Genomic DNA, 24,727 nt, shown 5'->3' with positions numbered 1-24,727 from the left:
TATTGAAAACTGATTTTTATCACTCATGTATTGCTCTGTGAGGTCCTACCTGGACATCTTGTCATATGCTCCTTCATACTTTACATCTTTTTCTTTGAAATGTTTTTCTCAAATTTTGCACATAAAATAATGTGTTAAACATATTCCTCATTTCTAGTGTTTATTTTCTATCTCCCTATTATAAATACCATGAAGGTAGGAATTTTTTATTGCTTTGTTCACTGCTAGGTAAATGTTGACAAAAATGAATGAATGAAAGTTAACATAATCAGTAATTTTCTCTGAGTAGTCAAGCAATATGGGGAGGCAAATCAGAATTCTACCTCACTCGACCGACCTTGAGCAACATGATCACAAATTTGACAATACGCACATGTAACACTTATATTTGGTGTTCCCAGCCTCTCCTCTTTCTTCAACCATGACAAAGTGTTACCACTAGGTTTTTTCCCACTAGGGTTCTTTCCTTTCCCTCCCCTCCTCCCAGAGGTTTGTTCTACTACCACTGGACCAATCCTATGTGCTTGAATCAAGAAGAAAAAGGAAGCAAGAAAAGGAAACAGAAACAGAGGGCTAGAGCTGGGATTTTTCAAAAAATTTGGAGAGAGATGATGGTGAATCTGTGAATACTGAGAAAAATATATGGGAGAACAAAGAAGGTTTTCACTTCATAGTGAAGAAATACAAGTAAGAGACTGAGTTATTTCTAAATTACTAACTGATTTCTAAACTCTTTTGGTAATAGTAGACCATTTTCCTGATGGACAGATACATTGTTCTGACAGAGCATGCTGTGAACCAACTTCATAGGCACCAAAAATATTCAAAATCCTGTAATAATCCCTGTAGACAGACAGTATAGGAAGCCAGTGCCAATGAAAAAACAACTGGAGAAGTTAATGTTTGTATCTTTACCTGGATATCCCTACTCATTGTTCATTTGCAAACCTGTGCTGAATTTTCTTTTCTTTTTTTTTTTGAGACGGAGTCTCTGTCACCCAGGCTGAAGTGCAGTGGCACGATCTCGGCTCACTGCAAGCTCTGCCTCCTGGGTTTGAGCCATTCTTCTGCCTCAGCCTCCCAAGTAGCTGGGACTACAGGTGCCCGCCACCACACCCAGCTAATTTTTTGTATTTTTAGTAGAGACAGGGTTTCACTGTGTTAGCCAGGATGGTCTCAATCTCTTGACCTCATGATCCACCCTCCTCAACCTCCCGAAGTGCTGGGATTACAGGCGTGAGCCACCGTTCCTGGCCCCTGTGCTGAATTTTCTGTAGTTGCTCATTGATTTAGACCTGACCAATGGTTCTGTTTGTTAGTCATCACAAGGTCAGCCAAACTCTTCTTTTCCATGTGATTGTTTAGGTTTTGGCTGCTTGTTGGCGTATCTCATCTTTCTTTTTGTCCTCCACCTTCCAGAACACCTTGCAGTATTTTCTTTCTCCATCCTCCCACCCCAAACTTGCATTGTGAATTACAGAAAGCAATGGTCATCTCTAAGCTAACTCTCTCACCAGAGCAGGACACAGATGCTTGTAGTGGAGGGAAGGCTTGCTCAGGACATTACAGCTGATGCTGAGACCTGGACAAGAAAAGTGGCCAAGGAAGACACACAATAATCACACCTGCCCCAGGACTCCAGCCTTGCAGCATAAGCCTCTGAGCTGCAACTGGAATTCCTACCTCTCGACAGACTTCTGCCTACATCTCCATGTAGGACTGACTATTTTGGGTAGTCTCTCTGGACAGGTGTGCCTTCCACCTGCACATCCCAACACGGCAATGCTCCCAGCACTCTGCACCCTCAGTAGGTTCCTCCTACTCAGCACGATACCCACTGCAGGGGGTCCCAAGCCCAGCTCTGTCCTCACGTCTCCTCCCCAAACTATAGTAAATTCTTTCATATCCAGTCGCCCTTCCATGCAGATAAAGTGTTGCCAAACCACTGAAAGAAAAATCTTAGACTGCGTGATCTTGGCAAGTTATTTAACCTAGCTGAGTTTTGGTTTCTACATCTGAGAAATGGAGTTAATAAACCAAAATGGGTTTAAGGATTAAATATGTTATGTGAATAAAATGCTTTGCAAACTTTAAAACATAGTATAAGTTTAATTATAATTTTCTCCTACCCAGTGCCTTCCCCTTCATGGGAAACATATCTTTCTTTAATCAGTCCTAATGATAATGAATTATGTGGACTTGAGTAATGTTTGCTCTCATTTGGACTAAAGGAGCCATGCTTCAGATCCCGCGCCTGTGTTCCTTGCCGGGCTCCTCCATCAGCTTCTCCGTATTTTACAGCAAACAGTGAAAGCTCTGCAGGGTCCTCTGAAAGGCTCACAGTTTGGTGTTCCGCGCTTCAGACAGATCCCACCTCTAAGGTAGCAGGGTCTTTCAAAATGGAGTGCCCTAGTGATGCCTGAAAGATGGAAAGATGTTTGTATGAAGCGAAAAGTCTGAGGAGGAAAGCAGGAGAGCTCACCATGCAGATGGAATCTCCACCTTTCCCAGCGAAACACTAACAGCAAGTGGGTTTGATTCCAAGGCCTCAGCCTCTCCTCCCTTCACCCTCTCAGTCTCCCATAAGCTCCCATTGTTGTTGATATAACTACTGAGCAAATCTTCTTTCCTCCCTGGGGAATAAACAGGCGTTAGTTCATGTGTCAGGGGTGCAGTATGATCAATACCTATCGCCTGGTCCATCTCTCCAGGCATCCCTGCTCCCCTACCCCACATGACCTGGCCCAACTCTCACAGTCTGTTAAGACGGAAGCCCTGTTCAGGCAAATTGAAGTCACCACTGTGATGAGTGGCACCAGGTCTCTGGTCAGGGCAAACACAAAGAATCTTTGTCTCCACCCCAGTTTATACTGATCACATGAGTCAATAGATTTGGTCCTCAAATCATCCAATTCATTGGGGGAAAGCATAAGAGTAGAAGATAGTGACCTAACAGGACTTTTAACATCATGAAGACACAGCAGACAGTTACAGAGGAATTTCTTTTACCTTTTCAGTAAGTTATTTTGGGGTGTAGTGATGACCTCTGAGCAGCCCCCTAATCCTTAACTTTCCAACTGTTGTTGACTTAGGGAGAGGAAAAAGCAAAATAGTGATAATAAGAAAGGGCCATGATGTTGGTATTTACCGGGTAGTACCTGGAAGATGGCAAAAAGAGCAGTGAGGAAAACGTGGAGTCTCATTGTTAAAGAGCTGAGGTTCTTGAAGACCTGATGGAAGAAACAAGAAGACAAAGTTAGATGGCTGAGGTTCTGTCAGAGGGACTTGCAGTGATGTGAAGATTATACAGAGATCAACATCTCACTTCTCCAAGATCCTGCTCCTCCATGACAGTAGTGTCCACCTCTCCTGCTCCCTAATTCCCAGCTGACACTTTCCCTGGTTTTCCTCAACACGTGGGTATGACGCTGTCTTCTGACCATCTTGTAGGAGAATGGTGCAAAGGTGATGTAGAGGTCTGTAGGCAAGTAGTGGGTCAAGAGTCAAGCTGTCATAACAATAGAATAAGGAGGGTCCTTCACAGGTGAGGAAAGTAATTGGAAAAGATTTTGAGGCAAGTTGGCTCGATGTTTCAGACTTCTTAAAAGGGTGATTCAGTATGGCAGTTGGTTAGTTACAACCTCCCTGGAGAATCTTCATTAAAGGAAGAAAGAATTGATTAAAACTTAGTAGAAAGATAAACCCAGGTCAGTCCTAGAATTTGAATGTTGTAATTCGCTTGCGCTTAAATCTATTATTCTTCTAATTTTAAAAAATAACACATATTACAAAATTCCAAATAATAGAGAAATGTAAAAAAAAAAAAAAAAAATGAAGGTAGAAAACCCCCATACCTTGTCCCTTCAACTATAACCACCATTTACCATTCAAAGCATTTTAATTCATTCCCCTTGCAAATAAATCACGTAAATATCTGTCTTAAATTTCAAATACAGAATCATACTCCACAGCCAGCTCCATTGCATGTTTTTCATATTTAAATATTATCTCAGAGGTTATTATTTGTTCATATGTATTTGCCTCATATATTTATATGGCTGTGCATATATCTTTAAAAATGTATCTGCCTACTACTTTGTAAAAATTCCTAGAAATGGAATGTCAACAGCTATGCATATTTCAAGTTTTATTTTTATTCCTTTATTTATTTGTTTTTGAGACAGAGTCTCACTCTGTCGCCCAAGGCTGGAGAACAGTGGTGTGATCTCAGCTCACTGCAAGCTCTGCCTCTCAGGTTCAAGCAATTCTCCTGCCTCAGCCTCCGGGTAGCTGGGACTACAGCACATGCCACCACACTCAGCTAATTTTTGTATTTTTAGTAGAGATGGGGTTTCACTATGTTGGCCAGGCTTATCTCGAACTCCTGACCTGGTGATCCACCCACCTCAGCCTCCCAGAATGCTGGGATTAAAGGTGTGAGCCACCTCACCTGGCCAATTGCCCACTTTAGAAACTGTTCACCCACTTTTTCCCTCTTACTGCAATATATGGAAGTATCTTTTAACTATGAATATTCTTACCAATACTAATTATTATCAATTGTTTTAATCTTTGTCAGTCATATGAGTGAATATAATATTCCTGCTTGTCTCACCGTACCTTGTAAAAATTATTTCTGAGAATAAGCTCTTTTTGAATGTTCATTTGTTATTTTTCTTTCTTGTTACCTATTTTTCTGCTGGGTCACTCATCTGTACTTACTGATTTCTAAAATTGTGCGTATTTAACATCCTTTATCATAGGTATTACAAGAATTGTTTCTGGCTTGCTTTTTATTTTGTGTTTGCCCATCTAGTAGCCAAAATATGAACAGTGATCACTTTTTATGTAGTTCATGTTTGATTTCCCTAAAAGACATTTGTTTTGTGTGTTTACCTAATTATTTCTGTGTTCCTGTTAGTTTTTTAGCCTTGAGATAAAGGCTGTTCTGAAAAGTCGTGGCAGGCTTGTCTTCCCAGCAATGACATAGAAACTGTTTCTTGCTGCATCCAGAAGTATAAATTTCCTGAGCCTGCAGAAATGTCATCACTCGCCATGTGCTATCTCATACAAAAGGCCCATGTCTGGGTTCATGTCACGTTGTCTTAGAAATCTGAGTCTGTACAGTAAAGAAACAAAATTATGCAGGATTCGAAGGAATTTAAAATGCTAGGCCCATCTTGATGCTGGGGGACAGCCAAACATCCTACAGAGAACACACAGCACATTTTGCACACTCACTGCAGGGCAAACACCAACCTTGCCGCCTATCAAATTCCCAGGCATTCCTAGCTCATCCAGTGGATTCCATTCTCCTCTACTCTCCCGTCTCTCCCTGTGCCAGTACCATGCAATTTTAATGAATGTAGCTTCTACCAGTCTTTATCAGAATTCATGGCTACCCTCTACGATTCACTCTTGCAAAGTAACTTTTAAATTACTTTATCAAGTTAAAATAATTTCATTGCTTTTTTAACTGACATGAAACTGAAACTATAGGTTTTGCTTAAGAAAAAGCTGATATGCGGACTATTGAGCCTTCTAAGAATAGGATTTTACTTCAAATATTTTTGTCTCATTTTAATATATCTTTTTGGTACTCTTCAAGACGTTTCTTCATATAGATCTAAAACATTTTGTAACTTAATTATAAAAATAACAAATAATTGTTTTTATTTGAGTCACATTCTTCTTTCATTGTATTTTATAATTGGATACTGTTTGCTAGAGAAAGCTATTGATTTTGTATATTGAATTTATCACTAGCCTACAGGTTGAACTCTTACTGGTTTTGATTTTTTTGTGATTACTTCTCAACAGTTTTTCAATCACAAAATTGTATATTTGTCAATAATTAGCATTTTGACTCCTCATCTAAGTGCCTTGATTAACAATTACTAAAGCCTTCAGGGATCATTTAACACAAACTACTCACTTTACAAATGAAGAAACCATGGGCACATGAGAAATGTCAAAATAGCATTACCCAGTAAGGCTGGTAGATGTCCCTTACGTTTGCAGAACTCTCTCTCAGTTACTACAATGCAAAAATTGCCTCCTTCTCTTCAATTTATTCCACCTTTTCTTTCTTGTCTCCCTAATTCTTCCCTTCTCATGTCAAAGACCAACTTCCTTAAGTCATGGTTTCCACTTAACAAGTTAGAGCCAGAGAAAATGTACTTTGGATCTAGGAATATAACTTCCTCTGTGATGGGGTTAGATGATCTCCCAAAGTCAATTCTCAGATCTGGAATCTGTGGACCTACAAGCTTCTAAGAGTTGTGCACATGCCACAGGGAAGAGGCAGTGAGATGTGCGTGAGAATAAAATGTTCTACTTGGTTCAACTACATTCCTGCCTAAGAATGAAGAATTAAAAATAGCTGGTCTGGAACATACAGCCCAGTACAAAATCCTCCCTAATCTGCAAAGTGTCAAGCACTCAGTTACCTCCTTTCCCACCTGTGGACAGCAGCGGGGCTTGCTCAACCTCTTCCTCATTCTTAAATGATTGTTTCTGAATGTGCCGCTGATAGCCTGACCATGTTCTGACCACACTGGTGCTAGTAAACCAGAAACACCATTGAGTCAGCAACCTCCAGACTAGCCTCATGTGCCTGGCAGTGGCCCAAGCACAAGCATTATGTACCCCATTAGCATTTGTAAATGTGTTTTTTTTCTGCAGTGGACTTGGCTACTAAGCAAAAGTTTTAGGAAACGGAGCCTACTAACATGCTGGAGTGCTTAGTAGAGTCACTGCTTCCCAGGAAGATCATGAGGAAGCTACTTTACCACCAAGAGCTCAGCGGGCACTCAGATGTACCAGCAATGTGAAGGGTGTCAAACAACCAAAGCTCTGTCTCTGGACAAGAGGTTCCACAAGCGATGGGAAGGCGTCAAACAACCAAAGCACTACCTCTGTGCGAAACTTTAGACAATGGCTGGGCCAGCTCTTCACACTGCAAGTGGGAAGGCTGAGACTGAGAGCTAGAGGACATGGAAAAGATGAGAAGAATGGGAAAGGAACTCCACAAAATTGTGGAACTTCATTAGGGTTAAGATGGTAAATAAATGGAGAATGCAAGATCTCTGAGTGGAGAAGTAAGTGAAAAGGAAAGAGTATAAAATTCTAGAAAAAAATATAATAATTAGGAATAACTCATGCTTAAAATATGTCTGGGGGAGACAGACCTTGAAACAAAGTGTTTAACCGGACCGAGATTTTAACCACTGAATAGGCAGTGGAGTAAAAGAGCATTGTAGAGCAATGTAATTAATTCTTCTGAGAAGAGGCGAGGAGTTTTGGTACCTTCGGTGCTTAGGAGAGTGCCTAGAGAGTACGTTATAAAAATGCATTTGGAATAGATGGATAAAAAAGTTTTTGTTTGGAAACCACAAAAATCATTGAGAATCTTATATTGAAATGTTCATTTTAAAAAATACCCCAATATTTTCTTTTGTCACATTTTTATTTTCTTTTAGTGTGGCTCTAGTGACACTACTTGCCTATGAATTTTGGGGCATGTTCCTTCTTATTCCTGGAGCTTAACTTCCTCATCTGGAAAATAACAACCCTGGATTAGATGATCTCTAAGATCCTTCCAACTCTGAGATGCTAAGCATTTAAGCCCAGTACTTACTCCTGGGGACACTAAGCACCGATGAATGAGTTCTCAGCAGAAAGCTACCTTCAATAGTAAATAAAAGCCAAATTATCTACTTCCTAAAGCAGTTTTCTTTTTTATCCCTCCTGCTAATAACAGGAAGTACACTATTCAAAATGTAGAATTATCTGCCTTAAGTTGGGGTGGACACCAATCTAACATCCTGACCAGGAAAATAATTTAGAAGAAGGGTAGTTAGATTTTCCTTAATGTGTTTTAAAATGGTAGCTGTAGTATAAAAGTTAAATAGTGAGGAATAAGCAGAATAAATAGACATATTAGTTACAATGAGAAAAAAGAAATATATGTATGTGAGAGTTTAGCATTTTAAACAATGGAGAAATTTTGGATATTTTAATCAGTAGTGTAACAAAACCAAGCATTTGGCAGACAAAAACAAAACTTGATTCCTAACTTACTCCTTGCATCAAAAGACACTAATAATAGCACAAGTTTAAATGTAAAAATAACTTGTCAATTAAAATATCCTTATAATCTTGATATAGGGCAGATAAGAATGTCAGATATCCACAAAAGACTGATGACTTAGACAACATAAAACTTTGCAGATTTCTTTATAAAACATACACATGCACAAATTAGGATTGCAAATGAAACTGAGAAAAGGAAATTTGCAATTTATAGGTCAGAAAGAGCTTGATGTCACTTGTTCTTATATCAGTAGGAAATTACAAATCCATAAGAAAAAGGAAGATGACAAAAGTAGACAGAGAAATGCATAGACACAGCAGACATAATAGGCTCATGTGCAAATTGCACACTGCTGCCCATCTCTTTCTCTCCTTTCCCTGACTTGCTTGAGAAGGCAAAACAGACTGCTCTCAAAAACTCTCTGGTGGCCAGGCACGGTGGCTTATGCCTGTAATCCCAGCACTTTGGGAGGCCGAGGTGGGCAGATTGCCTAAGCTCAGGAGTTCACGACCAGCCTGGGCAACACGATGAAACCCCATCTGTACTAAAATACAAAAAATTAGCCCAGTGTGGCAGCGTGCGCCCGTAGTCCCAGCTACTCCAGAGGCTGAGGCAGGAGAATTGCTTGAATCCGGGAGGCGGAGGTTACAGTGAGTCGAGATCATGCCGCTGCACTTCTGCCTGGGCAACAGAGCGAGACTCCATCTCAAAAGAAAAAAAAAAAACTTTCTGGTGTGAAGCGGCCAGATTTTCATTACATGTTTTAGAAATACATAAAAACATGAATAAATGACAAAGCCAACCAATCATCTTCAAGGTACTTTCTCACAGTTTAGGTCGGTCCATGAAAATGCCTGGCACAGGCTTTCCCTGAAAGCCTTCCAGCATGAACATGGTCCAGAGAGCTCAGATTTCTAGTTGCTGTCAGATCTCAGGCAAGTCACCTCAGCTCTCTGAACTTGTTTCCTACTCTGTACAAGGAGAAAAATGTCTGTTACTGGTGTTTTTCAATGATTACAGGAAATAAGAGATAGGATCATGCTTTATAACATCTCCAGGTATTTCATGTGGAATATGGTGCAGGTGACTGGAAAGGCATAGAAGAAGAGCAAGCTGGGAAATGCTTGTGCCAGCTCAGCATACAGAGGCCTAAAAATGGCATTAACAATAATTTTAAGATGTGTATTAATCTTCTCAAGTCAGATTTTCAATAACAGTTTTAAGGAGGTGTTCATCTGTTCTCCTTGAGGCAGATGAATTGTATAAGCCTGATTAAGAGGAAAGAAATAGAAAAAAATGCAGAACAGATGTAGGAGTTCAAAAAGATAAACATTATGAGACCATTTAAAAATATATAGCAGTGTGTATCAATAGAACAATCACGTAAAATTATAAAGAATTATTTGTGCAAGAAAAAGTTGAATTCAGTTGTAATGGCATCTGTTTAAGAAGAAATTGAAATAAAATTATTAATCCATAAAGTTTTCCATAAAGAACATTTCAAATAAATCTTTGAAATTAAATTCTTAGACCTTTATCTATCCGAAAAGCTCCGATATCCTGAATGATTTATTTCCTAAGTTTTTTAGAGAGTCCAGGTATTAATGCAAATACCAAATAAATCAAAACCAGAGATGATGCATTCTTTTTCTGTTGCATCATTCTTTTTTTTTTTTAGATGGAGTCTCACTCTGTCACCAGGCTGGTGTGCAGTGGTGCGATCTTGGCTCACTGCCACTTCTGCCTCCTGGGTTCAAGTGATTCTCCTGCCTCAGTTTCCCAGGTAGCTGGGACTACAGGTGCCCGGCACCATGCCCAGCTAATTTTTGTATTTTTAGTAGAGACAGTGTTTCACCATGTTGGCCAGGATGGTCTCGATCCCTTGACCTCGTGATCCACCTGCCTTGGCCTCCCAAAGTACTGGGATTACAGGCATGAGTCACAGCGGCCAGCCAGCATCATTCTGAATGTAACCAAAAACTATGGCATTTTATTCATAATAAAGATGTGCCAAAGTTATGTGAACTTCATGAGCTCCTCCAACCCCAAGTCAAAATCTTAGAATCCATGCTAGGCTTTTACTCACATCTCTTCCTTCAACTACTGATGGTCACATCATGAAGTGACAAAGTAAACTGTTATTTATACAATATAGAATATTAGCACTTACATCTGCCACAGACAACTCACCACCATTGTACATTATACATCTCCAGTGAGTCCTGCCCTTAGGTGTTAGATCTAAACAAGACTAAGACAGGAACTAGCTCAGCCTTCTGCCTAGGCAGCCATGAGCAGGTGGTGTGCACATGAACACTGGACTCGAACTGAAAAGACCTCAGAGGCCATTCAAAATGACACACTGCATGGCTGCCACGTGTATGCCAAGAACAGAGCTAAGAAGTTCAACGCCCTTACACTTTTTATTCCCCAGACAATCCTGTGAGGTAGGTGCTATTGTTATATAATAACTGTTACCCTTATCCCTCTTTAGAAAATGTGGAAACAGAGGCACAATGTTATGCAACTTCCTCAGTATCTCAGAGTCAGCACATGGCAGAGCTGGGATCTACCTTAATTCTTCACCACATCCCTCCCGAGGCTCTCTTCCTAGGAACTGCATGCTGCCAGGTCAGCCCACTTTGCTGAGTCTCTGAGACTCGGGAAGCTTGCATGGGTTAACCCCTGAGGTCTTTTAAATTCTTCATGAGTAAGTTGACACCCTGCTCCAGCAACTTCCCTCAGAGGCCTAGGGAGGAGCTCAGATCCAGAGCGGGACTTGAGTTGGCAAGAAATCATGGGGCACCAGGGAGTAGCTCCTGGCTGTTTAGCTGTCCCTCTCTGACCACCTCCACCCAGTTTGTATAACAGCAAAACAGTCTTCTAATCCATTCAGGGACAGGACACTTACCTCACTGCTGTATCCTTGCTTAAAGACAAAAGGAGGCTGTTACGCAAAGAGACAGACTGGAAAAACCGGAAAAATAGCCTCCTCTCTGCCTTCCAGTAAGTCTATTTCCAGGATCTAACTTAGCCTCACCCGGAAGGGTTAATTTGCAAAGGATTCTAGGAATTAGAGTCCTGCCATTGACTTCCCAAGGAGAGACTTTGCTAGGGACAGTGCAGAGTAGTGCAGCGATCGCCCCCCTGTGATGTGGCTCGTAATATCCGGGGGGGAGAGGGGGGCGATATTACTCCCCCATTTTTCCTACAATCTTTTCTCTGCTGCCACCCTTGGTTCACAACCTGGGACATTGTTTTCCATATTCTAGCAAGATGCCACTACTAAAGTCACAGGGCATATACACCCTGCGATATTATTCATCATATGGTAGGGGAATGTTAATCCTGTTGTCACAGGACTCTACACGCTGTGATGTTATTCCAAATATCCTAGCTCTTCATTAATAATAATGTCACAATGTGTGTACACCTTGTGGTGTTATTGTTGTTCTCCTAAGAGGAGGTTACTTTTATTGTCACACGGGGTAGTTTCCCTTTGATAGTATTCATAACATCCTAGAGGGATATCACTGCTTGTGTCACATGGTTTGTACACCTTGTCAAATTACTCATATTATCCTTATAAGATGTCACTCCTCATATCACAGAGGTGTACACTCTGTGATAGTATCAACATATTCTAGGGAAATGTTACTTTTCATGTCACAGAGTGTGTACACCTAGTGAATTATTCATTATAATTTTGTAGGATGTTGCCCCTAATGTCACACGGGGTGTACACACAGTGATGTTACGTGCAATATTCTACAGAAATGTTACCCGTAATTGACAGGTCCTGTACACCCTTTCATATTCTTCGTAATAGCCTAGGAAAACATGACTGCTAATGTCACAGGGCGTGTAGACCCTTTTATAAAATTCATAATATCCTAGCGGGAGTTCACTAGTAATTTCATAATATTTGTACACCCTTTGATATTATTCTTATTTCCTGAAGAGATGTTACTACTGATGTCCCAATGCAGGTGCATTCTCTGATATTATTCGTGATATCCTCGGGGGATGTTACTTTTTTTTTTTTTCATTTTAACCTTTTTATTTCTTTTTTTTTGGTCTTTTTTTATTAATTTTTTTTGCACAGAAAACAATAAACATTTTCTAAAAATACAAACAAAAAGATGCATATCAAACATATTAGGAAGGTTGCACATGGGAAGATGGGGAATAGAAATGGGGGGTGGGAATTAAAGAAAACAAATGAGAGAGGGACTTTGTATGGATCAATGATAATAACTCAATCCTCTATTTGACAAAGGAGAAGGAAGAGGAAGAAAAAGCAAGTGGGATAAAGGATCAGAAAGGGAGAAAAATAGAAAAAATTAGAGTATGACTCCAAGGTAGACCTGTTTTGTTGTCGCTGGGTTGGTTGGTTGGTTTGTCTGTTGTATTTTTCTTTTTTTTTTTTTTTGAGATGGAGTCTCGCTCTGTCGCCCAGGCTGGAGTGCAGTGGCACAATCTCGGCTCACTGCAAGCTCCGCCTCCCGGGTTGACGCCATTCTCCTGCCTCAGCCTCTCCGAGTAGCTGGGACTACAGGCGCCCGCCATCACGCCTGGCTAATTTTTTGTATTTTTTAGTAGAGACAGGGTTTCACTGTGTTAGCCAGGATGGCCTCGATCTCCTGACCTCGTGATCCGCCCGCCTCGGCCTCCCAAAGTGCTGGGATTACAAGCGTGAGCCACCGTGCCCGGCCTGTGTGTTGTATTTTTCATATGTTTCGCCATGTTGGCCAGGCTGGTCTTGAACTCCTAGCCTCAAGTGATCAACCCGCCTCAGCCTCCCAGAGTGCTGGGACTACAGGTGTGAGCCACCACGTCCTGCCCCCACATTGCGTTTGGCCTCCGTGGTAGACCTCCCAGACAGGGCGGCCGGGCAGAGGCGCTCCTCACTTCCCAGACGGGGGGCGGATGTTACTTCTAATGTCACACGGGGTGTACTCCCTGTGTTCTATTTTGTAATGTCCTAGGGCAATTTTACCTTTAATGACACAGGGGGTGCACACATTGTGATATTATTTGTGATATTCTAGAAAGATGTTATTCCTAATGTCACAGGGGTCTACATCCTTTGATAGTATTCATAATTTCCCAGGGGTCTATACTCCTATTGGCACAGAGGATAACAACTTGTGACATTCTTCATCATCTTCTAGCTAGATGATACTCCTAATGTCACAGGGAGTGTACGCCCCGTGATATTATTCTTACTATTCTAGGAGGATGTTACTCTTAATGTCACAGGTGTGCTCCTTCTGTGATATTATTGAAAATATGCTAGCAGGATATTACAGCTAATGTCACAATGCCTTTACACCTTGTGATATTATTAGTAATATTCAGAGGGAATGTTACTCCTAATGTTACAGGGGTGTACACCCTTCGATATTATTTGTAATCTTATAGAGAGATATTACTTTAAATATCACAGTGGGTGTATAAACAGGTGGTACACCCACTGGGATATTATTTGTAATATATTCAAGAGATATCAGTCCTAATATCACAGTGGGTGTACCCCATGTGTGTACACCCACTGTGATATTATTTGTAATATCCATGGTAAACATCACTTCTAGTAACCCACAGAGGGTACACCCTTGGATAGTTTTCATAATATCATAGGGCGATATTGCTGCTAATAACACAGTGGGTGTACACCATGGGTCTACACTCTGTGATATGATAGCTTATATCCTAGAGAGATGTTCCTTCTAATATCAAAGTGAGTTTACACCCTATGATATCATTCATAATATCCTAGAAAGATGTTGCTGCTAATATCACAGAGGATGTGCCCCCAGTGACATTATTCATAATATCCCAGGGAGATGTTACTCCTAATGTCACAGGGAGTGTTCACACTGTGATATTATTCGTAATATCCTAAATGGATGTTACTGCTAATGTCACCACACGTGTACATCCTCTGTATTTGTTCGTTATATCCTCGGGCGAGGTTACTCCTACTGTCACACAGGGTGCACTCCCTGTGATATTATTCATAATATCCTAGGTGGATGTTACACCTCAAGTCACAGGGGCTGTGCATTTCGTGATATTATTCACAATATCCTAGAAAGATGTTACTCCTCAGGTCACAGGGGATGTACACCCTGTGATATTATTCGTACTACCCTCGGGGACGTCAATCCAAATGTCCCAGAAGGTGTACACTCTGTGATATTCCTCGTAATGTGTCAGGGAAATGTACTCCTAACATCACAGGGCCTGTGCACCATGTGTGCACAGGCCCTGTGATGTTATTTGTAATGTTCTCGAGGGATGTTAACCCTAATATTCCATATGCTGTTAACCATGTGTGAACAGTTTTGTGGTATTCTTTCTAACATACTAGAAGGATGTAACTCCTAATATCACATGGGGTATATGCCATGTGTGTACACATTCTGTGATATTATTCATAACATCGTAGGGCGATGCTACTCCTAATTTTCCACGGTGCATACATTATGTGTGTACTCCCCCTCTGATGTTATTCGTAATATTCTAGGGGAATGTTACTCCTAATGTCACAGGGATGTACACCCTGTGATGTTATTCATAATGTACCAGAGGGATATTGGTACTAATGTCACAATGCGTGTACACCTTCTGATATTATTCGTAATATCCTAATGTCACAGGGGGTGTGTTCCGTGTGATATTCTTCCTAACATGCTAGATGGATATTGCTCCTCACATCACAGGGTGGGTACACCTTGTCACATCATTCATAATATCCTAAAACTACGTTATCCCTCAGGTCACAGGGGGTGTTCACCCTGTGATATTATTCGTCATAGTTTTGTGGGATGTTGCTCCTAAAGTCACACGGGGTGTACCCAGAGTCCACACAGTCATATGAGTTGTAATCTTCTATAGAAATGTTACTCGTCAATCACAGGGGCTGTACCTCCTGTGATATTATTCGTAATATCCTAGGGGAATGTTGCTATTATTGACATGGGAGTGTACACCCTGTGATATGACTTGTCATATCCTAGCGGGATGTTACTACTAATGTCACAATGCGTGTACACCCAGTGATATTATTTGTAATATCCTAAAGAGATGTGACTACTAAGGTCACAATGCATGTACACCCTCTGATATTATTCGGTATGTCCTCGGGGGATGTTACTCCTAATGTCACACGGGGTGTACTCCCTGTCATATTGTTCGTCATATCCAAGGGGGATGTTATTTTTAATGTCACTGGGGGTGTATATCATGCATATTCTACGCTTGTGATACTATTTCTAATATCCTAAGGGCATGCTCTTCCTGATGTCACATGGGGTATACACCATGTGTGTACACCCTGCTGTGATATTATTCATAATATCCTAGGGGAATGTTACTCCTGATGACACAGGCGGTGTATACCATGTGTGTACACTGCCTGTGTTATTCATAATATCCTAGGGGGGTGTTTCTTTTAATGTCACAAAGAGTGTACAAAATGTCACAGAAGGTGTACACCTTGTGACGTTATCTGTAACACCCTAGAAGGATGTTACTCCTAATAGGTCACAGGGGTGTAGATCCTTTGATATTATTTGTAATCTCATAGAGAGATATGACTTCAAAGATCACAGTGGATGTACACACATAGTGTACACCCCATGATATGATTCATAATATCCTAGGGAGATACGACTCCTGATATCACAGTGCGTGTACCCCATGTATGTACACCCTTGATATTAGTGGTAATATCCAGGGTAACTATTACTCGTATCACAGAGTGTGCCCATACTTTAGGGAGATTTTGCTTCTAATATCACAGTGGGTATACCCCATGTGTGTATACTCTGTGACAGTATATTTTCTATCCTAGGGAGGTATTACTCCTAATTTCACAGTGGGTGTTTACCGTGTGATATCATTCTTATTTGACCTTACTGCCTTTTTTAACCCACAGTACAGAAGGAATGGAACAGATAAGAAGATACTGAGATTAGACTGTGCGGCTGTGCGGTTGCCACAGGGGCTGTAGATGAAGGGGTTCAGCATGGGGGTGACCACCGTGTACATCACTGAGGCCACTGCACCCTTTCTCGGGGAAGATGACACATCTGAACGGAGGTACCCCCAAACGCCTGTTCCATAAAATAAGGAAACACCTGACAGGTGAGACCCACAGGTGGAGAAGGCTTTATACCTCCCACCTGATGATGAAGCCCTCAGAATGGAGGAAACAATTTTAGAGTAAGAGAAAAGCGTCCCCGAGATGGGAAGGAAGCCAAATATGGCAGCAGGGAAATACATGATGATGTCATTGGTGAAGGTGTCACAACATGCAAGATGGCAGAGTTGAGAAGGGTCACAGAGGAAATTAGGAATTTCCACATCCTTGAAGCAGGTCATTAGCAAGGCAATCAAGTTATGCAGCTGGGCCTCTAAAAGACTGAGAGAAAAAAAAAGACAACTAGAAAGCCACAGAAACACGGGTTCATGATGGCTGAATGATATAGAGGGTGACAGATGGCTACAAACCTGTCATAGGCCATCACACTCAGGAGCATGTCTCTCTTCCATGCCTCCAAAAATGGCAAAGAGAGACATCTGAGTCAGGCAGCCTGCCTAGGAGATGACTCTGCTGTGAGATTGGATGTCCACAATCATCTTGGGTACCATGGTGGTGGTGAAACCGATGTCAGGCAAGGACAGGTTGGAGAGGAAGAAGTACATGGGGGTGTGGAGGTGGGAGTCAGGGCTGATGGCCAGGATGATGAGCGGTTTCCCCAGCACCGTGACCAGGCACATGGACAGGAACAGCCCAGCAAGGACCGGCTGCAGTTCTGGATCCCCTGAGGTTCTAGGAGGAGGAATATAGAGACATCTGTTAGATTCTGTGAGTCTGCAGAGATTGGACACCTTTTGCCTAGAAAAGAGGGTTGAAAAATCGGAAACAAGGAAACCAACACCCAGCATTGTGTCTGCATTTTGGATGGAAGCAACTCACAAGTAATATTTTCAGATTTCAGAGCAATCCACACTCAGCAATATTTTGCAGTTCTGACAAACTCAATTGTTTTCTAATGCTTTCATCATTGATTTCTGTGTTATTCACTTCTTGCTGTACACACCTGCCTTAGAGACACCAGATTCAAGAATGTTCCAAGAAAAAGATCATCACATATAGCAAATTCATAATTGCTAGGAAATACAGCCTATCTTTTCCGAAGGAAACTCTGTAAGAAAACTATTCTCTTCACTTTAAGAAAAAGGTTATCGTAATGAAAGGAAATTAAGAACTCAGATATTTTATTTGATTTGAATAGATTAATACAAATTCCCTTGATTTAGAGCATTTATAAACGCTATGTAACAGCTGCCAAGACCCTTGTGGTGCACAGGCAGGCCCTCATAAAACAATGAGTAGTGAAAATTACAGCCTTCTTGGTGGGTTCTCAGCACCCCGTCGTGAGCCACACCCTGCCCCAGGGAACTCAGGGTCACCCTGCTGCTACCCCTAGGCCAGTGCCCCTTCTGAAATGCCCCAGGCTGGCACCCCTATTCTTAGATCTCTTCAGCCTCCTCATGAAAACCTTCTTGTCCATCACCCCAGCATTCCCTGGACTGTGCTAAATAAGCAGCTGACCACATGTCAAATCAATTTTCAGAGTTTGCCTTTGGTTTAATATTCATGGATTATCCAAAAGATCTTGTCACTATAGCCAGATGAAAAAAATGACAAAGCTCATGAGAAGCACAGCCACAAGATGGAAGATACGTGGGTCCCAGGTTCATGAGGAGAGGAGCTGCCTGCTCCACAGACTGTCACCTGAGTGGGAATGAAACTTTTGCTGCGTTTAAACCATTACCTTTCTTCACTCTGTCACATGGTCTATCTCTGCTAAACAGAACTTGACCTCCACCAGACCATTTACATCAAGACCTGTATGTGCAGTGCAGTGGCCTGAGCCTCCAATCCATGCCCCACCTATCCAACCGGCCTTACCATATTCTTATTCTGAGGAATGGTGTTCTGGGGACAGAAGCTCAGTGCATAGAATTGACTAATGCCAGATCCTTCAGGCACTTTGCACTTTGAAGTCTACCAGTCCTAGCACATTCCAAGTACAAAGAAGACACTTCAGCAGTACAACCTGCCCTACACTCAATTCAATTCCTTCTTCAAAAACCTAGGCCTGGCCAGGCGTGGTGGCTCACACCTGTAATCCCAACACTTTGGGAGGCTGAAGCAGGTGGATCACTGAGGTCAGGAGTTCGAGACCAGCCTGACCAACATGGTGAAATTCCATCTCTACTAAAAATGCAATAAATTAGTTGGGTGTGGTGGCATGCTCCTTTAATCCCAGCTACTCTGGAGGCTGCAGTGGGGGAATTGCTTGAATCCTGGAGGTGGAGGCTGCAGTGAGCCGAGATCATGCTACTGCACTCCAGCCAGGGAAACAGAGCAAAACCCCATCTCAAAAAAAACAAAAAAAAAAAAAAAAAAACAAAAAGCAAAGAAACCTAGGCCCACATCCAGACAATGGAATGTTATTTAGCACTAAAATGAAATGAGCTATCAAACCACAAAAAGACATGGAGAAACCTTAAATGCATATTCCTAAGTGAAAGAAGCTCATCTGAAAAGGCCGTGTACTATATGATTCCAACTAGATGACATTCTGGATAAAGCAAAACTATGGAGACAGCGAAAATACCCATGTTTGCCAGAGATCAGGAAAAAGGAGGAATGAATTGGTGAAACACAGAGGATTTTTAGGGCAGTGAAACTACTCTGCATGATACTACAATGGTGGATCCACGTCATTGTCCGTATGTCCAAACCCATGCAATGTACAACACCAAGAGTGAGCCCTCATGTAAACTATGGACTCTGGGTGATAGTGATGTGTCAATGTAGGTTTATTGATTATGACAAATATCCCACTCAGGTTTGATATTGCTAGGAGGGAAGCTGCACGTGTGTGTGTGTGGCAGGCGGGAGTAGAGGTTGATGAAAACTCTGCACTTTCTGCTCCATTTTTCTTTCTTTCTTTTCTTTTCTCTTTCTTTCCTTTTCCCTTCCTTCCTTCCTTCCCTCTCTCCTTTCTTTCTTTCTCTCTCTCTCTCCTTTCTTTTTTTCTTTCTTTGTCACCCAGGCTGGAATACAGTGATAAGATCTCAGCCCACTGCAACCACCATCTCCCAGGTTCAATCAATTCTCCTGCCTCAGCCTCCCAAGTAGCTAGAATTACAGGCATGCACCACCATGCCCAGCTAATTTCTTGTATTTTTGGTAGAGATGGGGTTTCATGATGTTGGTCAGACTGGTCTCAAACTCCTGACCTTGTGATCTGCCCACCTCGGCCTCTCAAAGTGCTGGGATTACACGTGTGAGCCACAGCACCTGGCCTCTGCTCCATTTTTCTATGAACCTAGAACTTCTCTAACACATTAAGTCTATTTAAAAGGAAAAAAAAAAATCCCTATCCCCAGGAGAGCATTACCTTTGGGAGGAGAGGAGCTAGCGTTAGGGAGGGGAGAACGAGGAGCTCAGGCGAGCTGGCCATGCCTTTTTCCTTGATCTGCATGGCGTGCATGTGCTTTACTTTGTGACAGCTCACCCAGTTATCCACTTTGGATATGTAAACAAAAATGTTTAAGAAAACTTCTCCTGCAGTTATCTGACCTACACTTTTAAACAATACAGAAAGCCTAGGCACCATGGAGCCTTGGGTAATTCATGGAGCAAGGGGGTGCGAAATGCCTTCTGTAGCCAGCCTCAGTCCCATGAGGATGGGCTGCTGGGTGACAGCAGGACAAGCTCATGAGGACCAGCCATCGCCCAAATGCTCTGGTCCGCCAGGCTGCCTGCCCATGTCTCAAGCTGTTTGGTCTACAGCGCCAAAAGGTCAGGAAGAAGGACAGTTAGAACAACCCCATGGTTTCAGCAACATGGAGGCCATCAAGAACCATTTTGAAACCATATGGAATGGGGGGTGGGGACAGAAGCTTGTTTGGAAAACAAGCTTCTAAAACCCTTAGAATCTCCAAAGTGATGTGTTTTGGTATGCTAATAAGTTGGCTGATGGCTGGCAGCCCCTAGCTAGCTTCAGAATGGGGGCTAGTCCCTGGAAAGACCAAGGCAAGATTAGAGAGTTAGGAGTTTGAGCCTAACCCCAACTTCCAGGGAGAGGAGAGGAACTGAAGGTTATATTGGTCACTAATGGCCAGTGATTTAATCAATTGTGCCTAGGTAATGATGCTTCTATAAAAATCCAAAGGAATTGGGTTTGGAGAGCTTCTGGATAGCAGAACATGTACAAGTTTCTAGAGGGCAGGGCACCCAAGGTGGGCAGGTAAGCTCCACACTCCTTCCCCATCCCTTTCCCTGTGTATCTCTTCATCTGTATCCTTTGTAATAGCCTTTATAATGAACTTATAAACATAAGTAAACTTCCCTAAAGTTTTTCTGTGAACCAGTCCATATTGATGGAACCCAAGGAGAGGGTTATGGGAACCTCAATGAAGCTGGTTGTTCAGAAGTTCTGGAGGGCCAAACTGTGACTGCTGGGAAGAAGGGCAATAGTCTTGGGGACCGAGCCCTCAATCTGTGGGATATGATGCTATCTCCAGGTAGATGGTGTCAGAATTGAATTTGAGTATATCCAGGTGGTATTTGCTGCAGAATTGATTGTTCACTTGTTGGTGGAGAGGAATCCCCAAACATTTGGTCACAAAAATATTCTGTGTTGATTGTTGTTGAGTTAAAGAATAGAGAAAGTATTTTGAGTTTGTGTGTGTGTGTGTGTGTGTGTGTGTGTTTTCACACAACTGGTGTCAGAAGTGGGATTTGCTGGCCGTGGCCCTGGCTCATAGAAACATGTGCTTTGGGAAGAGAAAGAATGAGAGGGGCCGGGCACGGTGGCTCACGCTTGTAATCCCAGCACTTTGGCAGGCCGAGGCAGGCAGATCGTGAGGTCAGGGGATCAAGACCATCCTGGCTAACACAGTGAAACCCCGTCTCTACTAAAAATACAAAAAATTAGCCGGGCATAGTGGTGTGCGCCTGTAGTCCCAGCTACCCAGGAGGCTGAGGCAGGAGAATGGCATGAACCCGGGAGGCAGAGCTTGCAGTGAGCCGAGATTGCACCACTGCACTCCAGCCTGGGCAACAGAGCCAGACTCCGTCTCAAAAAAAAAAAAAAAAAAATGAGAGGATGGAGGATAAGGGACCTTTGATTCCTGGATGGTCACATGGTCGCCCATGGTATGAAGTCATAGCTGTGCTGCACTCAGTTATTAAAGGTGAAAGTTACCAATGGAATTTGGAGATAGATCCAACTCTTGGAAAGTTGGTTCACTGGTTGTGCAAGGAAATGCAAACCAATAATAAAAAAGTGAAATAATCCTTTGCTTACTGTTATCTGTAATAGCTAAAATAAAAATAAAAGGGAGCGCTAGGTCCAGCCTAAATGCTACAACAAGCTTAGATGTCAGTGAGTCTGAGCTTTGGTCACTAGCTTTGGAGCCATTCCCTAAGGGCAAAATTATGCAGAAACAACAGAAAATGCCTCTGAGACCTGTGGTTACCAAGAAGGTAGTCAATTTCAGGGAAGGGCAAAATTAAGTAACTACTGAAATGAAGGGGTAGAGTGTGAAGGAACTGTTTTATTTTGTGGTTCAGTATCTTCAACTCCCTGAGGGAGCTTTACTAAAATGGACTGTGAGAATAACTAATATAGGGGCAGTATCTTTGTTTTACGTGCTGCAGAGGGGAGGAGCATGTTTGGGTTGATGCAGGATCCACAGCTCACTATGGAACAACTTCAGATGGCTATATACGATCTGGACATACAGCAGGCTATTCGTGAGGCAACACCCAGCCTAGTAGACTGGATAAAAGCCACTATAATGTTTGTTTACCCTGAGAAGGAGGACTGTCCAACTCCACCTATAAATGCCAAGTGGAGCACTCCAGATGAAGCAGCTGGTATGCTTTGTATGCAAGCCACATGGGACTGGCTTTATGGTGACTGGGATATCCACCCGCTACATTGCCTGTTACCCAGGTCATGGGAAATGCTGTGATTAAGGGGCCCTATTTGCACGGACACCTCATGCAATCTCACTGCTGCAAAATCAAGCTATGGTTGGAGAAGCCTTATTGAATTTGCTATCTCAGCTTGCCATCATGGGTCTTATAGATGCTACTAAAAACATTAGGGCAATTAATAAAATAATGTGGAAAAGCAGAGGACAGAGTCAAAGGACTCATCCCATGAAGGTGGATGTATTTAAGCAGTTATTAAGAAATAAAGAGATTAAAGAAAACATTAATAAAGCTAAAACTAAGAGGAAAAAGGGAAGGGCCATGGGACTCATCGCAGGAGGCTGAAAATCTTTAGTGGTGCTTAAGAAATGAGATGAATAGAATGGAAATTGATGGGGTGAAAACAAAGGTCTTAATACAACACTATTGAGGGTTGGGTGGACCAAAAAGAGCCCTTGCTGGCTGCCGACATTAAGGAGTTCCAAATGGGTTTGCTGTATTCACCTTAGTTTGGAGAAATTTTAAAAGTCATTAAGCGGAGATTATAATGAGAAAGCTGATCAGCAATCACCTAGGCCAATGTTGAGGCAGGTTCATCCAGATAAAGATTGACAAAAAGGCCAAGGTTCCTTGGCTCAACCCTCTGCTGGCGACTCAAAGCCTTTTGCACTGGCTGGTGGAGAAGAGAAGCTCCTGGATCTAGAGCTTAAAAATGTGACGGTTGGTAGAATTATGAAAGTTGGTGTATTTGAACATGCTTCATTTGAAATGGTTACATCTCTTTTACCTGATTGTATTAGGGAATGGACTTTGTATCTGACTTGTCCTTCAAGCGATATTAATGGGACGTGAGATGGGAGCCAGTAAGATTGCCCCCAGCCCACAAAGTGCAGAGTGGAAGCTGCTGAGCTGGGAGGGACATATTCTCCATTCAATAACCCCTCTATGGAGCCTCTAATGCAGCATATGGCAAAAGCCTGTCACCGTCTCCCAGTGACGACTCCCGGCCCATAAAATGATCTTGACACCTGAAATACCCATGCTGTCTCAGGTGATGTCATAGAAACACTCTAATGAGGCTGGGCACAGTGGCTCACACCTATAATCCCAGCACTTTGGGAGGCCGAGGTGGGCGGATCACCTGAGATCAGGAGTTTGAGACCAGCCTGGCCAACATGGTGAAACTCCGTCTCTACTAAAAATACAAAAAATTAGCCAGGCATGGTGGCAGATGCCTGTAATCCCAGCTACTTGGGAGGCTGAAGGAGGAGACTAGCTTGAACCTGGTAGGCAGAGGTTGCAGTGAGTCAAGATCGTACCATTGCACTCCAGCCTGGGTGACAAGAGCAAGACTCCATCTCAGAAAAAAAAAAAAAAAAGAAAGAAACATAATAAAACAGAAATGGTTTATACAGCATCATGCTATGTGGGGAATGCAGGGAGGAGATATTCCCAAGGAGGGAGACTCTTTTCTCCTACGACTGACTCTAGAACAGTGAGGAGCTGCTGGATTCTATCAACAGTTCGACAATGCCCTATACAACCAGCTCTCAACTCGTTCACCCCCAGCTGTTTGGCCTATGGATGACAATTTCAAGGTGAACAAACAACAACCTGTTTGGAGGGTTGCTACTCTGGCTAAAGATGGTAAAAATCAGTCAGCTCAGTAAGTTGAATTGCACGCTGTTTTCCTAGCTGCTGATTTATACTAGAATGATGTCAATAACTGATTTTCAAAGAATCATGGTATGTGTCCCAAAGTGTTCTACAGGAGTGTGATGTTGTGAAATATATATTTGATCAGTTGAACAGTGGTAGAAGCCCCGTGTTTGGGTTTTTACTGACTCCTGGGCAGTGACCAGTGTCTTGGCTGTACACTCAAGCAAGAGAGCAGTAGCCACCTGGCTTATTAACGGGATATCCGTATGGGGCACAGCCCTGTGGAGATGTGAAAGACGCCTTGAAGTAGAACAGGTTCACGCCCATCAGAAAAACTCCCTTCCAGGCTCAGGAGGTGGCTGGAGTCACCAAGTGGGTTTTTTTTGTATGCTCCTGTGAGGTGGTCACCTGGGTCCATGAAATGAGTGAACAAGGCGGTTCTGCAGCAGTGCAGAGTTGGGTTGAATCTAGCCATGACCCTCGAGCTCAAAATGCAAGTAACTGTTCTGTCGCTGGGTGCGGTGGCTCAAGCCTGTAGTTCCAGCATTTTGGGAGGCCGAGGTGGGTGGATCACCCGAGGTTGGGAGTGCGAGAACAGCCTGACCAACATGGAGAAACCCCATCTCTACTAAAAATACAAAATTACCGGGGCATGGTGGTGCGTGCCTATAATCCCAGCAGGGGCAGGAGAATTGCTTGTACCCAGGAGGTGGGAGTTGCGGTGAGCCGAGATGACGCCATTGGACTCCGGCCTGGGCAACAAGAGTGGAATAACATCTCAAAAAAAAAAAAAAAAAAAAGAACTGTTCTGTCTGCCAGCAAGAGAAAAGAGACTGCCCATGGCTGTGAGGCACATTCCCTGGTGGGAAAGCTCTTAGCATAACTGGCAAGTGAGATGGATGCTGGCAGCCCTGGGGGGCTACATCTAGGTCTTGACA

The 24,727-nt window shown here is 42.6% G+C and overlaps 1 pseudogene; it reads right to left on the bottom strand.

Annotated features, from left to right (window-relative positions):
- Positions 1 to 15,988: 15,988 nt before the first annotated feature.
- Positions 15,989 to 17,024, bottom strand: LOC116472483 (olfactory receptor 7E24-like; annotated as a pseudogene).
- Positions 17,025 to 24,727: the final 7,703 nt, after the last annotated feature.

Source organism: Hylobates moloch, unplaced genomic scaffold, assembly GCF_009828535.3.
Source record: "Hylobates moloch isolate HMO894 unplaced genomic scaffold, HMol_V3 SCAFFOLD_8, whole genome shotgun sequence".
NCBI classification, from domain to species: Eukaryota; Metazoa; Chordata; class Mammalia; order Primates; family Hylobatidae; genus Hylobates; species Hylobates moloch.
The sequence above is the reverse complement of the archived record's forward strand: the minus strand, read 5'-3'. Positions and strand labels throughout refer to the sequence as shown.